General features: G+C 49.4%; 1 long non-coding RNA gene across 1 annotated transcript; it reads right to left on the reverse strand.

The window, feature by feature from the left end:
* Positions 1-12,211: 12,211 nt before the first annotated feature.
* LOC109501084 lies at positions 12,212-20,362 on the reverse strand. Its single transcript, XR_002159078.3, has 2 exons — positions 19,005-20,362; positions 12,212-12,649 (listed from the first exon to the last, which is right to left on the reverse strand). It is a non-coding gene; the product is annotated as an uncharacterized LOC109501084 (long non-coding RNA).
* Positions 20,363-21,727: the final 1,365 nt, after the last annotated feature.

The following is a 21,727-nucleotide window of genomic DNA, read 5'->3' on the forward strand; positions in this document are numbered from 1 at the left end:
ACTCGATTCTGGGAGCAATGGAAAGACACAAATATGTGTATGCAGTAAGAGCTGATTAAAATTTATCTCAAAAACTCATAGATCCCTAGAGTCCTTAAGCAGTTCTTCTAAGGTTCTCCATGTGCTGTTCCCTCTACCAGGGATGCTCTCTTCCTAGGTTTTTCTTTTTTTAATTATTTATTTATTTTGAGGGGGTGGGGGAGAGAGAGAGAAAGAGAGAGAGAGAGCAGGAAAGGGTCAGAGAGCAGGAGAGAAAGCCCAAACAAGCCCTGCACTGTCAGCGTGGAACCCAGTGCAGGGCTTGAACTTATGAACTATGAGATCATGACCCGAGCCGAAGAGTTAGACGCTTAACCAACTAAGCCACCCAGGTGCCCCTTCCTAGGTTTTTCTGAGGCAGACTTGTTTTCATCATTCAGGGCTTTGCCCAACCCACCCAAGCCTAGAGGAGCTCCTGCTACATGCCCTGTCACTCTCTATTCCTTTAGCCTGTCTTATTATTATTATTTTTAATGTTTATTTATTTTTGAGAGAGAGACAGAGACAGAGACAGAGAGTGAGTGAGGGAAGAGCAGAGAGAGAGGGAGACACAGAATCCGAAGCAGTCTCCAGACTCTGAGCTGTCAGCACAGAGCCAGAGGCAGGACTCTAACACAGGACCATGAGATCATGACCTGAGCCAAAGTCAGATGCTTAACCAACTAAGCTACCAAGGTGCCCCTGTCTTATTATTTTTAATAGCACTTTCACAATCTGAAAGTGACTTTTTTATTTCTTTGCATATTTACTCTTGTTCTCTCCTGTCACTAGAAAGTAAACTCTTCATGGGCAGGAATTTTCTATCTTAGTGACTTCCACATTATAGCATCTGACATAGTGCTAGCACACAGTAGGACCTCAGTAAATAATAAATGAACAAGTGAATGAATCATTGAATGTACTCCAAGATGAAAGGACCTGTGTTTACCCACAAATACACATATATAAATGTATAGATATTTAAGGGCAAGTGCGTATGTGTCCAAAGTCACACAGAGACATCCTTTGCCTGCCTACATGGGCCACCTCTCAAGGGGCCTCTTAGAAAATTCAGAGTCATGGCCTGTACAGTTCATTGCACTACTTCAGCTAATCAATACCTATACTCTCTGGCTGGACGAGGACCTGTACAAACAGACATGTCTCAGGTCAGCTGTTGGTTAATCAAAGATGAGGGTGGAATTTTAAGTGCCCTACGGGAGGGGCACTAGAAAAAGACTGACCATGTGGCCTGGAAGCAGTAAAGCACTTCATAGGCTCCATTTCCTGCCTCTTCCTAGGGCCCTAGCCCACTTCCCATTGCCCCCCATGTCCTATTCTATTGGGGGTGGCCAAACCAGGCATTGTATGGGAGCTAGAACAGAGAAAATCGAATTTAGTGGCATTTACAGAGCTTAGGAATTTGACTAGTTAGGCAATTTTTATTTATTTATTTATTTATTTATTTATTTATTTATTTATTTATTATTTAAGTGTTTATATTTGAGAGAGAGAGAAAGAAAGAGACAGTGTGTCAGTGGAGGGGGGGGGGTGGTCAGAGAAAGACAGAGCCAGAATCTGAAGCATGTTCCAGGCTCCGAGCTGTCAACACAGGGCCCAAAGCAGGGCTCAAACTCATGAGTCATGAGATCATGACCTGAGCCAAAGTTGGACACTTAACCGACTGAAACACCCAGGTGTCCCGGCAACTTTTAAGATAAACATTTTTTTGGGGGGCGCCTGGGTGGTGCAATCGGTTAAGCGTCCGACTTCAGCCAGGTCACGATCTCATGGTCCGTGGGTTCGAGCCCCGCGTCGGGCTCTGGGCTGATGGCTCAGAGCCTGGAGCCTGTCTCCGATTCTGTGTCTCCCTCTCTCTCTGCCCCTCCCCCATTCATGCTCTGTCTCTCTGTGTCCCAAAAATAAATTAAAAACGTTGAAAAAAAAATTTAAGATAAACATTTTTTTATTTACTCAGTACCTACTAAGTGCAAAGCATGGCTAGGGACTGCCACACTTATACACAATAGCTAATTCAGGGTAGATTGTGAAAGATAATTGAGGTAGAAATCTTAGAAGCTTTATCTGGGGCGCCTGGCTGGCTCGGTAGAACACGTGACTTTTGATCTTGGGGTTGTGAGTTCAGGCCCCATGTTGGGAGTAGAGATTACTTTAAAAAAAGAAAAAGAAAAAGTAGAAGCTTTGTGTTCCCAGGGTACAAGTGAACTAGTGTGGGGTGGGGGGAGCAGGACATGGTTAATTCCCAGGTGGGGAGCTCTGGGATAGCTTATTCGAGTATTATGTAAAATGACAACCACATTGATTGAGCACTTATGATGTGTTAGGCATTTTTTACATGGATTCTCTCACTTAATCTTCACTATAAATGTGTGTATGTGATTGTTCTTTTTTATGGGAAGACTAAGTCTCAGGAGGGTTAAACAACTTGCCCAAATTTTCAACAACTTTTAAGTGGCAGAGTGGACGTTCAAGCTCAAGATGAGAGTCCAGAACTCCTACTCTTAACCATAGGGTGGTCACGGCTATGCCTAAAGCAAAGGTAGGACTCAGCTACGGAGGTACAAACAGTCCATTCTAGGAAGAAGACACAGCTTGAGCAAAAGCTGGTAGGCATCGCTGCCAGGTCCGTCTGTTTTTTAAAATCTCTGGTAGCCTGAGATCCTGGGAGATTAAAAAAAAAAAAAAAAGCCAGATTTTGTTGGTTTTTTTTTTCTTCTCCCTGCTCTTTAGCGTATTAGCCCTATGATATATTCTTGCCCTAGGTGTGTCTTCCTCTAGTTCCCAAACAGAACTTGAGAGTGGACAAGGAGGTGGCAGGGATGGTCCTTCTGGTGAATTGGTCTTCTCCCTACCCAGGTTGGTGGGGGCCAGTTGGGGACATTCTCTGGGCCAAGCTCCTCCTCTGCCCATCTGCATCCCTGCCTCCTGACTCATTTCATTCCAGCCAATAGATTCATACCATGCAAATGTAATGAATAGGCAAAGAAATGATTGGCTCATTTTCCCCTGATGTAATAATACCACTATTCAAGTAACCCCTATGTACCCTCCCCCCATCCCATTTCTGGGCATTTGATCATGTTTCTGGCAAGAAATTCCAACTCCTCTATTTCCCCTTTTCTTTTACCATTCCGAGTTAGTGAATCACTTAAAAATGCCCTACTCATTTCCTAAGGAATGGGATGTGTGGAGGACCAGAAGCACCCTTAAGCCCAAACCAACACGGTCCTCCTGAGAGGCCCCATATGCCTCTGCTGGCTGTGAGTAGCATCAAATCCAGGACAACAGTGCCCATTTACTAAGAGATTTTGTGAGAATCCATGTCCAAAGGCTTCCTGAAACCAAACCCCAGCATATCGGCTGTTCCTTTCAGCCCCTAATTTAGTAATTCTATTGAGAAAAAGAGATTGTGGGTTTTTTTATTTGGTGTGATTTATTCTTTATCATATAAATAATAATAATTTACAAAGCTCTTCCCCAAACAGAAGAGAATCTGTACATAAAAATAAACAAAAATTAAACTGAGCTGGGCCTGGTGCCCAGAAAACCAGCCAATTCCAAACATAACCAGGGGGGAAAATTCCTCCAGGTCCTGGGAGCTCTGAGGACTTGGCTGGAATTCTGGGTGGAGGCTCTGGTCCGGGAAGCCATTGCCTCCTCTTCCCTTGATCTTGTGCAGGACGATGGCACCCCTGGCAGCCAACACTCATGGAACGCCAACCAGCAGACTCTTTGGGCTGGGACGTGGGTGGAATTTGGACCCAAAGGCATAATCAATTTTTAAAACTCCTGGGCAGTGTGCTTGCTGCTGGCTCCCAGGGACTGCAAGAGCTATTGTGGCTGGGAAGATGGGGTATTTATTGGCCAACACCCAAAGTAGGTGGAAGCTGCCTATGATTCCATTTTTCCCTGTAGCTCATTAGATGATTGGGTTGGGCAGAAGATCCTCTGATCTTCTTTTCCCTTGGAGCTCCGACCCCCTCCCTGGAGGCTTGTTATTGCTATAGATATTGAAAGATGACAAGCAATCTCCTTGACCATTGATTAATTTCCCTCAACAGACACTCTCTGGCTGTTTGCAACTTCTCTCCCCCACCCCTCTTATTTCCAGAAAGCCTCTACGAACAAGCCTGCCTTTCCACATTTTGGCTTGTACCTTTACTTTAGAGACTATATATGCCTGGAGGAGATTGTAAGCACTCTCTTCCAATCCCAAGGCAGGAGTTATGTCTGCATTGGTCTCCAGGTTCACAGTCATTTGCGATTAAGAATTTTGTAGGTGGCAAAGGTGGTCCTGATAGCATGATAATGTTGAAGGTGATGATGGCAAAAATGATGGGGAAGAGCCAGACAAAAGGGAATGTGATCATGATGCTGAGCATGCCCTTGTGGCCGGGGTGATTGTCTGGCTTAGACTGAAATCAGAAAGTAGAAAATGACAGATTGTGAATATGGTGGTGATGGCAACAATGATGGCGAAAGCAAGGAACCCAAGAAGAAGAAAGTGAAGGCAAGTGCGTGCAGGTGAGGAGATATAGAATAGAGGGGTTAAGAGCCCAGATTCTGGGGCTAGACATTCTGGTTTGAAATTCCAGCTCTACCCCTAATTGCTAAGGTTAGTTACTTAACCTCTCTTCCTCCCATCTGTAAAGTGGAGATTGTAATAGTACCTGCCTCATATGGTTGCTGGGGATACATGTAAAGTGCCTGTTCATGGTAAACACTGTGTAAGGACATGTGCTATAAGGTGTAGATGGCAGTTATAGCTACATCTGGAGGAGTGGGGACCAAAAAGCATAGCAAGCAGTGGTGGAAGAATCAGGAAACCTTGGTCGGGCTCTAACCCTTACTCTATGTGACTCCTCCCACCCCCCACCTTAGTTACCTTATGAGTGAAAGGAGAACAGAAGTGAATAATACTCAGATTTCAGAAGTCCCCCTGAGCAATAAGGCTCTACCTATGTGACGAATACATGGCCCTGTGGGAACATCCAGGCCCAGACAAGACCATGCAGGTCTGTAGGTCCAGGTGTAGATTCATCAGGCATTCTTGTACTAGGGGTCAAACAAAGGAAGATGCTCAGCAGGTTGGACCAGCATCCTACTACAGGTAATGGAAAGGTGAAGGGTGAGCTCCCGCCTGGGGGAGGGGGCCCCAGCTGCCTCTCACTCCAAGGCAGCTACCAGATTCCAAAGTGTAGCCCTGATGGTGTTGTGCTGGAAATCTCATTATACTGTGACCCTTGGCTATGTTGGTCTCTGTTCCTAAGCTGACCTGGCTATGTTGGTCTCTGTTCCTAAGCTGACCACATGTTGGTCTCTGTTCCTAAGCTGTAAGATTTCATAACAGAGCCAGACTTTTCCAATTCTGCCCCTTGTTCACATTCTCCATCAGTCTCTTCCTCCCCCTGGGGTTAGAGGACCGAAATGGGAAGCAAAGTTCACTTATGCCCTGTGCCTAATTAAATCTTTACAGACCCCTCTCAAGTGGACCTTGTCTAATAAGGTCGCAGCTCTCTTATGTCTTCATAACCAACAGGTGGCTCTCAGAGGCTGCAGGGAGCAGAAGGTTTCCAGCATTCCTGTCCCAGAGGGCCCTCCCCCTTCAGGCTCATTTGCCCCTGAAAGTCAGGGATGGGGCCATGGGGTTGGCCTTCAGTGTCCAAGGAGCCTTCATCAGTCCCTTACCTCTCCTCCTGACAGGGTACTGTGGGCTTCCCACCATTAGCCAATCCTGAAGCAGGGAGAATAGTCCTGGCATGTCCTGGGTTCCAGTCACACCACAGTCTACGGTCTTGGCATGATCTGCCTCCAGGAGCTGAGGGATGCCTGGTGGGGTCTGCCCTCTGACTTACCCCTTGGCTTAGATCCCAATCCATCTCGGCTCTATGTATGCATTTGGCTAATGCTTAGAAGACATAGTTCATATATTAACAATCCACTTATTGAGTTCTTACTACATGCCAGGCTTTATGCTAGATGCTCCACGTGTATCATCTCACTAAATCCTTATTTATAGATGAAGAAACAGATTCAGAGAGGTTAGGTCACTTGTTCAACATCACACAGTTAGAAAGCATCAGAGTCTAGATTCACAGACCTCCCTGATGCCAAAGGCTGTACTCTTACCCACTAAGCTATGCACCACCCACCTGGATGGACAGGTCCCCCTCCTGACACACAGTGAACAAGTTGTGTGGAGGACATTGTGAAGAGCCAAGGGATGGCCTCAGATCTACCTGCCCACCCATGATCGTGTCCACCTGAGACTGTCCAGGGAACCTCCCAGGAAAGCTGGAGCAGAGCCCAAGTCTGCCTAGACAGTTCAAGGAAGCTGCCAAGCCTCTGCTGAGTCAGCAGACACCCGTCTACAGGCCCCCACCATGAGCTCACCATGAGAACTCCCACAGTACCTCTCCCCAGCTTCTGGCTCCTCCATCAAGGTGATCCTCTGACTCCTCTCTTCCCTGTACCCTCTCCAACCTCTACAATGTTCCCTGTGGAGCCCCTGGTCTCCCTTCCTCCTGAAGCCCCAGGCCTGTATGGTTTGACTGGTCCAGCCTGCAAATCTCCAAGTTGGGCTTCCCTTCAGGGTCACAGCTTCGGGTGCATCTGTGCATCTTGTCTGTACTTCTATAAATCAGATGAAGACCAGAGTCTTCTGGCCACTCTGGACCCCCTCCTCCCTGCTCACCAGCTGCACAATGCAGTCAGGGCGAAGGGGGTGGACTGGCAGAAACCAGCTTCTTTCTGAGGATGGAAAACAGAACTGCAGGAAATTAACAGGCTGAGAAATGTCTGCCTGGCTCTGTGTTTGTTTTGTGCCCTCAGTCTTTCTCTCTGCAGCTCCCTCCTCCTGCCCCTGCCACCTCCATCCTGCTCCCCCCCCCAACCCCCACTACTCAGCGTGGGCGCCTGGGGCTGAAGGTTGTGCAGCTGGGGCTTTACAGGAAGGTGCATCTTGGTGTGTGTGTGTGTGTGTGTGTGTGTGTGTGTGTGTGCATGCGCTCAATGTATGTGTTTCCATGTGTGTGTTTAGGGATGTCAGACCTGCCCCTCCTTTCGAGGCAGCTTAGCCAGAAACGCCAGCGGCAGAGACAATTGTGCGGGTGGGGATGCTGAGCACAGAGCCTGTGGAGCCCGTGGGCAGGCAGAGAAGCACCACACAAGAAATTGATTCCATTAAAAAGTAATCTTAAATTTAATAAAAGTTATGATTTGATTATAGCCACAGAACCTACAGGCAAGAGGGAAGGGGGGGATGGATTCCAGTGATGGATAAACAGAAAGAAAAAAAAAAAAACAAGAAGGCAGGGAGGAGGGGAGGAGAGAGAGATGCTTAGGTTTGGATGGATGAGAGGATGGAAAGACCTGGGGGTGGGGAATGAGACCATTTTCTCTCCCTCAGATGGAAGAAAAAAGCCTGTGGCTGGTTTCCAAAGAGGAAGCAGAGTGAGGAGTAAGTGAAGAGATTCAAAGAGCTCTTGGGAATAGGGCAGTTGGAGGAGGTTGGTGCTTGGAGGCAAGGCCAGGAGATGGGGTTATGCAGGAGGGATGTCCCCAAGACCTGGGGATGTAGGCAAGGAACACAAAACACCAATTTAGCAGTCAGACAGTCACTCCTGGGTTTAAATTCCAGGTCAGCCTCCTCCTAGCAGCACTACTTAACTTTTCAGACCCTCAGTTTCTTCATCTGCTAAATGGACCTATGGAGATAGTGTCTACCTACACACCTCACAAGGTGGTCATAAGGATGACTGAAACCGTGCAGACGCGGTATCGGGCATCTCCTCGGCGCCCAGTAAAGTATCCTTTGCTTCCTGTCTCTCCCCCTTCAGGGTCATCACCTCCACACTGCCCCCTCCCATTTGTTTGCAGGCATTAGTCAATCCTACTCCTTTAAAGAGAAAAAGTTTATTTATTTATTTATTTATTTAGTAATCTCTACACTCATTGTAGGGCTCGAACTCATGACCCCCAGATCAAGAATTACATACCATTTTGACTGAGCCAGCCAGGCACCCTAATCCTATTCCTTTTTAAAAATTCTTTTTGCAGTGGTAGGGCCTAAATGGCCCCCATCTCCTATCTCATCATAGGGAGTTTATTCTTATACTTTGTCCTTTGCCCATCTCTCTAGAGCATGAATAAGGGCATGGACAAGGCAGGGAAGCCTCATGTTCTAGAACTTACTTCCATTATGGGCTAAGGGATCACCTGGAGGGCACATCTCCCTGCCAAATCCCTGATACCCGACCCACTCAGCCCAGAATCATGCTTAGGCATAGCGCTGAAACCCTCTGGGCGCTTGGGTGAAGTGTTCCTTGGGTGAGCCTGTGCAGGCCCAGCCCTCAGCCGCCATAATCAGCTCCTGTTATGCACAACATTCAGCTTTTCATGCAAGCTTCCTGTTAGTTCTTCCAAAGAGCCTGGGCCCTGTCTTCAAGCCGGGCAGAGGGAGCCAGGGGCCTGCAGGGTCAGCATCAGCACCCATGAGTGGGGCCTGGGCAATAAGCCAGGACTTCACTGTGAAATGCTAAGTGAGGAGAGAGCCAGAGATCCCAGCTACCCCAGAGTCCAGGAATTGGGAACCAGGAAATACAGTCATGGTAACAAGAGCCTCCAGGGGACACAAGAAATCATTCTTGGGATAATGTGACCAGTTCTGTTCAGTCATCTTCTCCCCTCCCAAGCTGTTTTTAGCATAGTAGTACCATCTGAATTCTCTCTCACCCTTTGGCATGTTAAAGATACCTGCTGGTTCAAGAGATTGAGGAAGATAGGACTGGTAGTATCAGCTTCTCCATTTTACTGATGAAGAAATTGAGGTCAGAAAGGGCAAGCCATTTCCCCTAAACCACACAGCTTGCAGTAGGTAGATCTGGAACTGAAACCCAAGTGTTCAGACTCAGATCACAGAGCTCATTCTTACCAGGCCCCCACAGCCTCCCCAACCAAGCCATCACTCATCATGACTACATCTACTGGAGCCCTTGTCACCATTGCTGTCACCAGGCTGCTCAGCTCCACCTCTTTTGCCCAACTCACCCCTTTGGTCCCTATTGTAGGAGTCTCTGGGCTTACACACTCATCTTCTTCCAGGAAGAGCAGCTCAGCTCAGTCTTGGGTTCCATGGCCCATGTAGTCTCCAGAAGGAAGGGTCAATGGCCCTGAAGCTTGGGAGAGGGGGCCTCAAGAGAGCAGAGCACAGCAACCTGTAGCTAAGGGGCCCTAAGATTGCTGGCATCTTTCTGGGACTATGGACACAATCTGGCCATTACCCCCAAAGGATGGCCACCCCCACCTGCTTTCCAGACCCTTCACGGAACTACTTTCTCTTAAACAGAGATGGATGGGCCATGTCCTGGGCAAGGGTCTCCATCAGGGCAGCCCTTCAGGTTTCCTCGAGCATGCACCTTGGCTCCCCAAGACAGAGATCGCACTCTGCTGCCCGACCTCAATCCTGTCTGCTGCATGTATCCTTGGTCTGTTCTCTGTGCACATAGCATTCCATACTCCCTATGATCAAATCCAGGCAGCCCACTTTTTTTCTTGAGGAAGGTTTTCTTCCTGCTCCTCTGCAGAGACAGAACTTGGAGGGCAGTGACCAGGGTAAAGGGATCATTTAGTGAAAGTTTCTCCAGCAGATGACCCCCAGCCTATGTTCTCAAAAGCATATCTTCATGCTTTACTTGGAATGGTTCCTAGCTCCAAGTATTGTCTAGGTGACCTTTAGAAGGAGCCACCATGGAGTCCTGACTTCTGCGTGACATTTACTAATCACCTTCCCCAGCCTTTCCCCAGAGCTGGCCACCCAGGATGAATGAAGTTGGGGGTCTATGCAGGGAAAGGGTGCTAACATTACCCAAGAGCTCACTGTGTGCCAGGCCCATACTAGAGGCTTTACCTAGAGATGCCATCTGATCCTCGCAACAGCTTTGTGGAGCAGCTCTTATGGTCCCCCACTTTGCAGTTAAGGAAACAACAACTCAGATAGGTTAAGTGACTTATCCAAGGTCACACAGGAAGAAGATGACAGGGCCAAGATCTGAACCTGAACATGTCTGATTTGGAAGCCCATGCTCTTTCCACCCCAGGTGGCTTGATCCCTGGATCATCCCCAGGGAGGGCTCCTTCACAGGCAAAAGGTCTCCAGTCCTACTTGGCAGTGTCTTTCACAGTGAAAAACTCATACACACTTTGAGCCAACAATCTCTCTCCTAGGAATGAATCCTCAAGAAACACTCATATATGTGCACAAGATGTATTAGGTGTGCATAAGATGTGTTAGGTGTCCACTGCACAAAATGTATTAGATGTTTAGATTATATGTGCAACAGACAAAAATTAAAATTAGGGGTACCTGGCTGGCTCTGTCTGAGGAGGGCACAGCTCTTGATCTTGGGGTCATGAGTTTAAGCCCCATGTTGGGTGTAGAGATTAAATAAACTTAAAAATAATTTAAAACATAAAATATTTTTTAAAATATCCAAACAACCTAAATGTCCATCAGTAAGGGATTAGATAAATAAGCAGAATTACCATGAAGCTGGAAGAAAGGATGAGGCAGACCTTAACTGGACAGGATCGAAATCTCTCTAAAATAGCAAGTTAGGGGAGGAGAAAGACTGCATTTGAATCCGTGTATGTTCATACACATTGTATTTTATGTATGCATACATATTACATATATGTATTTTGTTTGTGTAGATTTTTTTCTTAAGGCATCAATTGTTTCCCAGTAAGGGGAAGTGGGAAATGGTGGGGAAGTATAAAGAGTTGAATAACTTCTGGGGTGCCTGGGTGGCTCAGTTGGTTAAACATCTGACTCTTGGTTTTCACTCAGGTCTTGATCTCACAGCTCGTGGGATCAAGTCCTGCATCAGGCTCTGTGCTGACGGTGCAGAGGCTGCTTGGGTTTCTCTCTCTCTCTTTCTCTCTCTCTCTCTCAAAATAAATAAACATTAAAAACAAAGAGAGAGTTAAATAACTCCCAGGCACCAGGAATCAGACCCTCCACCCTCGCTGTCTTTTTTAAGGCTATGTCCATCCTTTGACCCCAGAGGGTTCCAAGCACAGACATCCGTGTGCCTGTGACAAGGGAAGAGAGTTTCTTATCTTTGCTGGGCATGACTTCCTCCTGCCATCCCCATCCCCACCTGGCATCTCCTACTAGCAGTGCAGACAAGGCTCCAGGAGATCTTCTCCTTAGGTTATAATCAATAGGTTTTCCATACATTTTGCTACTCCAGGGTAAGGGGGAAAGTTGGAGTCATCCGGTGATGTGTTGGAGTTGTGCAACTCCATGTCCTGCCCCATGTATGAGCCAAGCTTGTGACTTTGTTCCTCTTGTCTCTTGTTCATCACTAAGTTTAATGTTCTGTAAATGAGGTGAAATCTGGGGACATCTGATAAGGAAGGGTTTGGGAAGATGCTGAGTGCATGTGATCAGCAGGGATTGGTTGAATGTTTTCATTTGTCTTTAAATATCTGTCTTGGAATGAAGTTTACATCATAAGAGCTGTTAGCAGGGACATCCGTTGCACCTGGGTGCTGACCGTCAAGATAAACTCCAACTGACCATGACTTCCTCCCCACGCCGTGCAGATCCACACCGCATACACACTGGGGGTCAGATGGACTTCTGTCATTACACAGACAGATACGATAGCTTGTGTACCAGTACAAAAGTTTCCACCCCACCTCAGATTGGCCCACCTGGAGAATCAACTTTGGCTGTGTGTTCTTTCCAATAAATTCTGGTATCCTGCTTCACTGTTGAATGTAGTTTCAGTGATCTTCATGCACTCCCCACCCCCCACACATACACCCCTGCTTTCCCAACAGACTCTGTCCTCATTCCTGCAGGTACTTGTCTCTCCCCCTCTCTCCTTTGTTTCTCTAAGCTGACTTAGAGTCTCTTGGATAAAAATCCAACTCAAACTGGCTTAAGCTTTTTTATGCACATAACTGAAAAGCCCAGCTGTAAACTTCAGGCATAGCTGGATCCAGGCACTTGATCATTTGGCATCTGTCTCTCTCCAACTCTCAGGTCTGCTCTCCTTTGTGTTAGATTTACTTTCTGGTAGCTCTTCCCCAAGTGTTTTAAATAGCATCAGCCTTAAACCTACCAGGGTGGTAAACCCCATAGAAAGCACACCTTTTCCAATGGTTTAGTGCTGATCATACTGGATCACCTTTTATTGAATCATGTGGCCCAGGGATGAAAGGCACAGATGGGCCAGCTCCAGTCCTGAGCTGCACCCTGAGATCTCGGCTAGTCGGGGGTAAAGTCAGCCCTTCCTAAACCACATGGACAGAAGTGAGGAAGGGATGGTTGCCTAGGGAAAATATGGGTGTGCTTAGCAGCAGAAGGAAGGTGGGAAAGTGGGATGGCAAACCAACATGGTGCTGACTTGGAGGAAGGCTTCACTTGACCAGTTCTTAGTTGTCTCTCTTGAAAAACTGGGTGTGGCATCCAGATGGATTCTCTGTTCTTGGACGTCTCACAGCCTTGGGCAGGCGACCTGGGTTAGAGCAGCTCCCACATCTTTCAATGTCATTGCCATTCTTACCACTCCTTTCCCTGTTTCTGCTCCCATTGGAGACCCTGTGGTATAGAGCCAGGCAGGGAGGGAGGTAAGAGAAAGGAAGAGATAAGATGGAAATGAAGAGAAGGAAAGAGAGGCAGAAGCCCAAGAGCAAACTTACAAAGCTGTGCCAGTGCTGGGCGCCTTGCCCCCCCCCCTCCCTCCCACATCCCCCAGCCTATGAGTGGTATGTCACAGCTTAGCTGTGCCAGCACCCTGGATGGGCTGGGCTCCAAGCCCCCACTGCTTTGTCAGGGTATCATTATCCCTATTCTGCAGCTCTTGTCACCTGGAGGTTCTTTCTTCTCCTCTGGCCCACACACGGAACCTGCACACAGGTGCCTCTGTGTTTGTCTCCTGTCTGACACCTCTTAATTGCCACCACCTTTGGGGCCCTCTCCATGGCTGCACAGCCAGTGCCTTTGCCCCGATGTGTGCTATCCCTGTCCCAAACCCTTTTCCCCTCCTCTTGCCTCTTTCTGACTGGCTTCTCTAGGACTAGAGAGACAGCCAAGACCTCTGCTCCAGGGAGCCTCCTTGTCCTCCCTGGGAGGGCATTGGTGGAGAAGCCAGAGCTCAGGGGAGGCACAACCAGGCTCCTGGGCACATCCACTCAACTGACCACCCGGTAAGAACTGAGCAAGCACCCAGTGTCTCATCTGTGATATCCACAGTCTTCTCCACAGCTTCAGATTAGCTGCTCCTTTACTTGTTATCCTATGCAGAAGACCCACTTTCCCTGGGTCCCCTGTCTTTGTCTAGCTGTGTAACTTTTCCTGGGGTTTTGGAGACAGCAAGGGCCCTGAGTGAGATCTGCCTCCACTTCACTGTGGAAACCTTGGACAAGTCTCTTGCCCTCTGGGCTCCTCAGTTGCTCCACAATGAAGAGGTTGAAACTAGATCAGGGAAGTAAATTCTGGCACACATGCCACCATTTCTAATCCAGTGCCCATGGCAGACATTGCTAATCAATAGTAGCACTCTGTTCTCAGGACACACTCCAGGCAGCTGCTACTCATCATTCAGCATTAACTCGTGACTTGAAACTTCTTTGCCACTCTGGGCTGGTTGATCTCTAAGGGCCCTTCCAACATTGACAGTCAAGGATGCTTTTGGCCTGGTTGAATCAATATCACTCCCCTCACTTCCCATTTCTCCCTCCAGCTCATTCTTTTGATCATCCCCATTCCTCTCCCTCTCTCTTCTTGCCTTATTTCTAAGCTCCTGTTGCTGAGTCCATGTAAACCCTAGATGATGTCTGGGTCTCCAAGGTTCTGTTTACTGTCACTCAACTGCAAGCTCCTTGAAAGTTACATTTTCCAGGCAGTCACACTTACATATGTTGGGTGGTTCCGTGGCATTGGCTCTGGGGAGGGAGGCAGTGATAGAGACACCAGAGATAGTCAGAGGAGGAGCAGGGGTGATGTGACCAGAGAGATATTAAGAAAGAGATAAAGCGTGGGCAGACAGAGGGGCTAGAGTTAAATTTATGTATTAAGACCATACTGGTAGAAATACGGAGGGGCAGTTTGAATGGAATTTATCCTGGACCCCCAAGGTCACAGTGGGAGGGAGGACCAGGTAGGATCTAAAAGAGAAGGTCAAAGGGGGCATGTAAATTAGTTGACAAACATTAAGTGGGCAAAAGGATTCTTTGATTCGAAGGCGCTATTAAGAATTGTGATAGGGGCAACTGGGTGGCTCAGTTGGTTAAGTGTGGGTCTTCGGCTTAGGTCATGATCTCATGGTTTGTGAGTTTGAGCCCCGCATTGGGCTCTGTGCTGACAGGGCAGGCAAAGCTTGCTTGGGATTCTGTCTCTCCCCTTCTCTCTCTCTCTCTCTCTCTCTCTCTCTCTCTCTCTCTCTCTCTCTCTCTTTCTCTCTGCCCCTCCTCCACATGCTCTTTCTTTCTCTCAAAATAAATAAATAAACTTAAAAAAAAAAAGAGTTGTGATAATGATAGGGACTTTTGGTGGGCGCTTCCTGCATATAAAAGCATCCAGTAGTTATTGATCAGAAGAGTTTGGTACAAGAAGGTGAGTGCTGGCCAGCAGCCAATTAGAGGCTAAAAGCAAAGCCTCACCAAAATGGCAGGACATGTCTCTTCCATCAGAACTGCTTAGAGCAGTTTCAGAATTTCAGGAAGTCCTGCCCACTTTATCTGAGGAGCATACGAACATGCACAGGGGCCAACCAGCTGGGAGAAGAGTGACCACAAGAAAACCACGTATCTGCGGGCCTGGGTTCAAATCCCAGTTCATTTACTTACTAACTGTGAGATTATGACCTCAGATTTCTCATCGTTAAAATAAGGATAAGCAACATCTAACTCATAGGGTCATCGTAAATGTTAAATAAGAATGTGTGTTGGGATTGGCCAGCTGGCTCAGTCAGAGTGAGCAACTCTTTTTAAATTTTTTTTTCAACGTTTTTTATTTATTTTTGGGACAGAGAGCGACAGAGCATGAACGGGGGAGGGGCAGAGAGAGAGGGAGACACAGAATCGGAAACAGGCTCCAGGCTCTGAGCCATCAGCCCAGAGCCCGACACGGGGCTCGAACTCACGGACCGCGAGATTGTGATCTGGCTGAAGTTGGACGCTTAATCGACTACACCACCCAGGCGCCCCCAGAGTGAGCAACTCTTGATCTCAGGGTCATGAGTTCGAGTCTGTAGAGATTACTTAAATAAAGAAATAAACTTAAAAAAAAAAAAAAAAGAATGTGTGTGAAGTACTCAGCACAGTGTCAGGCTTGTGACTGATAATAAACAGTAGCTGGTAAGTTGGTGATGCTAGCCAGCATTATTATGGTGGGTGATGACCCATCTAAGGGGTCCCAGGAGTGACCGCCTAATCCACTCACTTTATATATACCAGGTGCTGGCCTGTTTACCTGTGTTACCAACTTTACTGGTGTGATTCTCCCGGGCACACCATCTAATTCCCCTATGACAGATATATCGTGTCTAAACCGAAAAGGCTGCAATTCAAAATGCCTGCTCTTGGGTGGGGATTACCAATGGTGTAGGACGAGCTGGACAGCTCCCCTCGGGCCTGAGAGGAAGGGCTGGTTGTTGCCTACCACGCAAAAGCCAGGTGTGGAGAATAGCGCCAGGGTTGGGTGACCGGGCCTGGGAAGGGGCTCCAAGACGCTGGCAAGAGGGGCTGCTTCTCAAGTTAGTCTTTGTCTCCTTCGCAGTCGTGCTGTGGGCTTCCCAGTCCAGGCTGCCAGCCTGCTCAGCAGCCCCTCCTTCGCGAAAGGAAATGGGAAGGCAAACAGAGTTTGTGCTGCTGCCTGTGAGGTTGCCGCAGGAGTCTGCCTGGCTGGGGTTAGCAAGGGCCAGCCAGGCTGTGGGCCAGCGGTGGGGGTGCTGGGGACCGGGATCCCAGGATGAGGCTGATGGGGCAGCTCCCCAGATCCCCCCAAGCTGACCTCTGCCGTTTTGCTGAGGCTTGAACTGAGGTGGTACGAATGGAATGAGCCAGGGCCCGTTGAACCCCGTGTGTTCTGTGCATGTGTCTGCCAACATGCAGAAAGAAGGCCCAGGCCAGGTGGGAAGAAAGCCCAGCCTCCCGGCAGGCTTCTACCCGCAGGACGTGAGTGGTGCCCACTTGAGCCTTGACACCACAGTTATTTTGAAGATGCCCCATCAGCAGGGCACCGTGCCCTCAGGCCACGACACAGAGCCAAAGAGGAAAAGCTAGGGAGTCACACAGCCATGGGTTCGGATCCCAGCTTTGCCATTTACTAGTGTGACCTAAGGCTAGCGCCGGCTCTGTGAGCAACCTGTGCCTCAGTTTCCTCCCCTATAAGTTAAGGGTAATAAAAATGGGCTCCTGACAGGATTAAGTGAGAATGATGCATACGTAGTATTTGGCCCAGGTCTGGCACAGAGCAAGTGCTTGAAAAATATTACTATTATTCTTCTAATTATGACCATTGTTCATGAGGTCCCAAGATGTGTTACTGAGCAGTTACACAAATTCCAGCCCAGGAAGTTCATCAGGCCCAGTGTGGGAGTGGATCTTATCAAATCCAGTGTGATTTGGTCCTCGTCCTTCTGCCACCCTGAGGAAGTGGCCGGGACCAGTCATAGAGGAGCTGAAGTATCCCTGCAGGACACTGAAAAACCCCTTCTCCCGGGGCCACCTGATCATACAGCTGGGAAACAGAAAGAGATCTCAGATGATGCCCCTCCTTGACCCCTTCAGCCTTTGTCCTGGCCAGGGTCCACGGGGAGGCAGAGGGATAAAGAATACATGTGCTGCCCATGGTGGCTGTCTGCCTACTCCTGGGAAACTGAGCAGGGACTAGGCCCAAACCTGCTGGAATTTCCCTGGGTTTCAGTCCTGACAGGATGTCAGAGCTGGCCATGGCAAGAGACAGCCTGCTAGTTCTCCAAGCAGTGAGAAAGCAGGAGGGGAGCCATCACTTACGATTTCAGACAGAGGAGCCCATGAGGGGCCCCCACACCCTCTCTTTTGGGGCCCATCCTCCTCCTCTTGCCTTCTTTCTCTTTAGGAACAGACTGTGTTCCTGTGTTTACCTGAGAGGCAGGGGGTGGGGGCGTTGCTGCGTCTGGGTATTTCTCCATATGTGGGTCCTTTCTCCACCCCGGCGGATGCCTGGGCTGGACTGTATATTTCCGGAGTTGCCTACTTGAATCCCAAGCTTTTATTTTTAGAAGATTACAAATGCGGGGGCTGGGAGGAGGGGCCTGGGGGCCCAGCGCCAGGGTGGGGGAAGAAGTTCAGGGGTCTGAATATAGTGACTGTGGGACAGAAGTGAAGTTAGGCACTAAGGGGAATAAGTGAGATGGTGGGGAAAATGAGGTGAGGAAGTAGGGAGATCCCACTCTACTAGTGCCCTGGAGTGATGATCAGAGTCTTTTCTGGCTGGGCTGGGTTGGGGGGAGAGGGGAGGGGAGGCTTGTGGAGGGGGATGGGTCAAGGGTCACCTCTTAGGCATGTAGCTGGATCCCCAGGGAGGCTGAGAAGCCTGGGAAAGAGACTGAGAAAGTCTCCCTTCCCCCTCCCTGGGCCTTGGGGACTGGGAGAGCAGCTTCCTGCACTGACTACTCCTACTCCTCAGGCCCCCCAGGCTGGGGACTGGCCGGGGACAGCTTAACCCTTCTGGTGCTGGTATCAGGGAAAGCAGAGAACAACACAGAGGTGCGCACATCTTCTCACACGGGTGGCCCCCACAGGTGCAAGCTTCCTCTTGCTGTCCTGCTCAATACACTCATCCCTGGGTCCTGACCCCACAGCCCCAGATGGCCTGAAGCGGCCAGGATTCAGGAGATTCTTTCCTCCCAGAGCACAGAGGGAAATGGGGGTGCCGACCCCAGGGATGGTTGGCACAGCATCTGCTCCTTCCCCAGTGGGTGAACCCAAAGCTTACAGGGTTAGTAAGTCCCCATCCTACAATGAAGGGGAGGCCCTGGGCTGAGAGGAAACTTCAGGTCAAGCCAGGAGACCTGGTGTGCCTGCCTGTTTCTGTATAACCTTGGGTAGTCACTTAACCCTCCGGGCTTCAGATGCAGCCTCTGAGAAACATGAGGAAATTAGACCAGAATGGTCTTTCATTCCCTGGAGTTCCAAGACCAGGGCAGCCCTAAGTTCCCAGACACGGAAGTTCAGGGCCTTCCTCTCCACCTGTTCCATGAAGGCAGGAAGCCATTTGCTTTCTTCAGCCCTGAGTAAGCGTGCCCAGCGTGGTGCCTTGCACATACTCCTCCAACTAGCCGTGATAAACAAGTAAATAGATGAATGACCCACCCTTGACTTACAGACTTTTTCCACTGTCTCCTCAAGAGCATTAGACTAAGAGTCAGCAAGACCTGGCCTGGGTTCAAATTCTGACTGTTACTCACCAGCTGTGAGGCTTGGGGGCACAAGCCCTTCCAAGCCTCAAGTGTATTTATCTGGAAAATAGGGGCTAGAAGTAAAACACTTACCTTACAGACTTGTCAGGATTAAATCCAAAGAGCTTTTGTAAACTCTAAAGTGATTATACAAAAGCAAGAAGCACACTGTTACCGGTAATATTGTTTTTAATCCTAGACCTGGTTCAGAGGGATGGTTCAAAGGGATGGTGGTGTTAAGCCTGAAGGATCTTGATAGTCAGGTAGGTGTCTAACCTCTCCAGGCCTCACTTTTCCCATCTGCAAAATGGGGATTATGATCGTGCCTACAGCAGAGGGTTGTTGTGAGTGTCAATGAGAGAGTACATATACAGGGTTTGCAGAATCTCTGGCACGTGGCAATCTCCACAAATAGTGGCTGCTATTATTTTCACCTCCCCTCTCCATTAATTCTTCCAGCTTCCTCAACCCCAGCCTCCCACCTGGAGGAAGTGGATCTTTCACCCTTACCTTCTGTTCATGACTGCAGATAGTGGATGAAAACATCTAGCAGAAGAAGCTGCCTTCCTCACAGTCCTTAGAGGGGGCAGAGCAGGAGTGAGTGTTGCTGAGGAGAGGCCAGAAGATGAGGGCAGTGTGTGTGTGGAAGGGAGGAATGGGGGTCGGAGACCGTCCCAGCACCCTCCCCAGCAACCCAGGATTGAGGCCACTCCGCCTGCCAGGCTGGGCGGCAGTGATGTTGGGAGCTGCTTATCAGGTTAGAGCGGAGCCGCTGTCTCTGGCTGTCTCTGCACATTACCCAACCCATCCGTCCCGCTCTCCAGCGCGCCCTGCCTGCCCCCAGCTCTGCCTGCGCTAACTAGTTAATTGGATCTTAGCTAACCTGGTTATGGGCCAAGTCAGCCCAGCTCCTCTGCCTCCAGAAGCACAGGTGGGGGCAGGGCAGAGCGCTGTGCATGTGTGTGTGCAAGCATGTGTGCCTTTGGGTAGCGGCCTGTCTTGGAGCCCTTGTTCTAAGCCTCCCAGGATCCCCTGAGTCCATGGAGACTGGATTTGGGTGCCTGAAGTGAGCCCCGAGCACCCCAATCTGCTGTGAGTGGTTGAGTGGTTGAGGGCACAGGCACTGAATCATACCACCCTATTCCAAAGCCCAGCTCTGTCGCTGCTAACATAATCTGTATGACTTCGAGGTGGCTGAGCCCCAGCTTCCTTCTTTGTAAGCTGTATTATAAAATAATAAAATGTACCACCGAGGGTGGTTGCGAAGATGAAGAGAAACAGAACATCCACCTCGGTGCCTGGCACTGAGTAGGCACTCCGTGAATGATAACTGCGATCGCCGTCATCCTCACTGCGAGGCACATGAGTGGGCTCCAGCCACGTCCCCCATCCTGGGGTGGGGTGGGAGGCATCTAAGGGTGGAGGCGGGAGAAGCTTTCATTCACTGTTGCTTGCAGGTGTTTCCTCTGAGGCGAGACTCCAATCTCCTCAATTGTTCCTTATGCAAATGTTATGCTAATGACACATCAGCACACCCCTGGGCCCAGTTTGGGGAAGGTGAAGGGTGGGTTGATTCCCCTCGTTTCACTTCTGCCCAGTTTGTCCCCTTCCAGCCCCCAAGGAGGAGCAACTCTTGGTCCTCTGACAACCCCAGTCCTCAGGGCAGAGAGAGAGAGAGAGAGAGAGAAAGGGAGAGAGAAAGACCCCGATGGTGAGAGAAACAAAGAAAGGCCCCAGTCTTGGTAGGAGACGGACAGCATCATCATCGCCATAATCATCAACATCAAAAAGGCCTTTGGAAACGTCAGATTCTTCCCCGCCCTGTGCGGGCTACTCTACAATTACTGAGGCCCAGTTTAGGGCCCTGGGGAGCTGGGGGGAGGGGGGTGGTGAGGAGGAGTTTGGAGGAGGGAGGGGGAGAGCTAGGGTTTGCTAAGAGACAAGTGGCCATTCTCTTATTGTCCTTGAGGGCAGGGGCCGCACTTGGGCACCGCCCCCCCCCCCCCCCCCCCCCCCCCCCCCCCGCCCAGCGCCCCAGCTTCTGACAGAGGGTAGGCTCACAAATAAAACAGAGAGACGCAAATAAGAAAGTGATCCTGAGTTGGCCACAGCGGGTTCTTGTCCTGCTCTGCTTTCACTTTCTTACCAGCTGCGTAGATTCACCTCTTTGTCTGGTTTCCCAGGCTATAAAATGGGCATCGACATTCCTGCTTCTCCAGGTTCTTGCAAAAATTAAATGAGATCCCATAGGCCTCAATGAAGATGATCCACTTGGGCAAACAGAGTGAGAGCCAAGGCAAAGCCAGTGCCCATCCCCGCTCCGTGGCCCCACATTAGGGTGGTCAAACAAAACTGGTCCCACCTTGCACCTGGCAATTTGACGTGTGATCAGTTTTCTGAACCAAGGTAGATAGTAAAATCAAATGGTGTGTGCCCTCCCCAACTAGGTGGGTTTGAGATTGGAGTCTCCACTGAACATTTAACCTGCCCTCTGAGTTAATGTTGGACAAGATTTACAGTTGAACTGTAGTCTTCTGATGCTGTCCTCTGGATGGTCTAAAAACAGAGATGGGAGGGGATGTACAAGGATGACACTGTAGGCAGCTGCTGCAGCAGCCAGGGGTGCTGACGAAGCCAATGTGGAACCAGCCTCTTCCCTGTGGGGAAGTCCGGCAGACACTGCTGTCGTTGTGCTGACATGTCCAGGCCTGTAGGCACCTCCACCATGACCCCTCCAGTCCCTGTAGAGAGGAACTTCAGCACTTGGAGTCTACTCGAGGGCAGACCCTGCCCTCAAGACATAATAGGTGCTCAATAAATACAAATTGGATGGACGGGGGAGACGGCCACGAGGACACTGCCAAATAAATCCCAAACTATGCAAGCAGCAGGCCACTGTAATTAGACCAAGGAGGATAGTCAGTTATTAATATCAGACACGAGGCAGGGTTAACAGCCACTGAGGGTGGCTGTAATGAACAGAGAATCACCTCCTGTGCCCTCGGGGCCTTCCCTCCGTGATGCCTTCCTGAAGAGGGCTGAAAAGGGCTGGTCGGCACCAAGTGCGCTTGCTGCCTCAGGATCTTCTGCTTTCCTGGTCCCCCAGATGGTGTTTGTCTTGGTGACCCACAATTAGAGTCCCTGCCTCTCCCATTTCTGCCTCCTTCCTGGAACCCCCACAGCCTTTTATCTCTCCTCTATTATGATGCCTATCAGTACAGAGCCCAATTAGA

The sequence above is a fragment of the Felis catus genome, chromosome A1 (genome assembly GCF_018350175.1).
Source record: "Felis catus isolate Fca126 chromosome A1, F.catus_Fca126_mat1.0, whole genome shotgun sequence".
Lineage (NCBI taxonomy): Eukaryota > Metazoa > Chordata > Mammalia > Carnivora > Felidae > Felis > Felis catus.